General features: G+C 49.1%; 1 protein-coding gene across 1 annotated transcript in view; it reads left to right on the top strand.

Moving 5' to 3' along the window:
• syn2b (synapsin IIb) overlaps window positions 1-2,029 on the top strand; it is a 77,163-nt gene that overhangs the window by 44,933 nt on the left and 30,201 nt on the right. The gene's annotated exons all lie outside the window — the stretch shown is intronic.

Here is a 2,029-nt window from a genome sequence, read left to right as displayed (position 1 = left end):
CACCTGCAGCCTTTGCAAGAACATATTGTTCTCAAAAGAAGGCCGTCAGGGACAAATGAGCTTTGAACATCCAGCATAGTGCAGGACGTTAATGAAGACGTCTCCAGACTGGAGACAACATGTTCATGCACCGGTTAATGATGACCAACGACCTCTCTGTGAGATCAGACAGAACAACCTCACAATGCATTTAAACATAATAAAAAAAAAAACAGGCTTGTTTATGGAAAGCTCTGATTAGTGGAAACAGGTCAGAGGCGTGTGACCACAGCCGCCACCCACACACCGGCACCATGCTGCTGCACACACACCTACCGAGCTCCCGGAAACCTGACGATGGCGTCGACACACTCAGCAGCCACAAACCGCCGTGACACAGACACCAGCGTCCTGGCTGAAGACCGGCAGCCATTAACTCCTACTGCTCAGCTGCTAACAAACCAACAGGAAATGAAGACGGCAGCGTGAGTGTGAGCAGCGGCTCTGCCCTGTGATTAGGCTTTATGAAGGGCTGGTCCACGGTGCTGCTCACGCCAGTAAACAGTGACGATAGCTGGAGGATGTGTGGAGTCAGAAGACAGAGTGATTCCCGCTCATCTGTCCTGGTGGTTTGTTGTGGCCTCCACGGGGACCTCCACAGTCGCACCGTGGCCTCCTGCTCAGCCAAACATCGGTCAGCTCAGAGCACTTACTGAGCTTCCAGCATAAACGTCCGTCTGTCTGCTGCACACTCTCTGGACCGAACAGTCCACATCTGTCTCTGCAATCACACTGCGTCCGTCGATTTCAGGCCATAGCAGGGATTTTACACGCTGAAGTCGCTACACCGTCTGCAATCTGCTTTATCCTTATATGTTGCTTTTACAGCAACATTATCAGACAATCAAACAGGCAGATACTGAACTGCTGCTCATGTTGAATCTGTGAGCTTGAGTCAGTCATTTAGCAGGTTCACGTATACGCAGTCTGTGCACACTGAGCTGCTGCACGACTGCATTGGGCTCTCGCTGCTTTTGGCCCAGGAGGACTCCGGGAACATTTGCTGATCTCTTTGGTGCAGGCATGCATGATTAGCCTCCATATGGTCCAGCACACGCATGTACATCCAGGTCAGGTGAAGAAAGAGACCTGCTGATGGGCCGTGATGGAGGGACTTCCACAGAATCCTGTAGCTGCTTCTCTCACCTTGTTTTTACTTTTCTCACAGAATAAGGTTGAAATGATCGGATATTTTCATTCGTGTCAGTAAAGCGTATGAACAGGTGTACCAGCGTGTTCTGTCTCGGTGCTCCACTCATCATCGTCTCACTGTTTGAGTGCTTGCTGAGCCTAAAAGCTGGTATTTGTAGTTTTTAGTGAAGGTTAAACGGGACTAAAAAGTGCATCTGCTGGGGACTGTTTCAGCTGCAGATGAACAGAAACACACAAAAGAGCTGCTGTGCTCATGTTCATTATAGCAAAGTGTCAGTCAGCGCTGCAGTGTGGCTCACTGACAGGATCTGAACTGGTCTGGTCATTGTCAGCTGCAAAAGATCTGATCTCATGCTGATCTCTTTGCCTCCTGCATGGAGAGCCTCCATCTGCTCAGCCACACTCAGACATCAGGCCAACGTACTGATGGGCTCCAGAGAACATGCTTGTTGACTTTGTTCTGCTCAGATCAAATCAAATCCAGTTCATTGTCGTGGTGCTGATCATCCACAGCAGCACAGGATCCAGTAACTTAAAGCAGCTTAAATGAACAAGTGTTTGCATCTGTGGATCAGCAGCTCAGCGTTCTGACAGCTGGAGGCATGAAGCTGTTGATCAGTCTGGAGGTTCTTCCTTTAACGCTCCGGAAACGTTTGCCTGATGGCAGCAGTTCAGACGCTTCATGGGGAGGGTGGAGGAGTCGACATCTTTTTAAAATCGCAAAATCTTAGTTCAGCAGGAAACAGTGGATAAAAAGTAACAACACCAGAAGTTCTGAGTGAGTTCCAGTTCACACCAGATTTAAAATACATAAAGTTAAGGGCACACAGTGGGACCT

Source organism: Stegastes partitus, unplaced genomic scaffold (genome assembly GCF_000690725.1).
Source record: "Stegastes partitus isolate 25-593 unplaced genomic scaffold, Stegastes_partitus-1.0.2 Scaffold14, whole genome shotgun sequence".
NCBI lineage: Eukaryota > Metazoa > Chordata > Actinopteri > Pomacentridae > Stegastes > Stegastes partitus.
The sequence above is the reverse complement of the archived record's forward strand: the minus strand, read 5'-3'. Positions and strand labels throughout refer to the sequence as shown.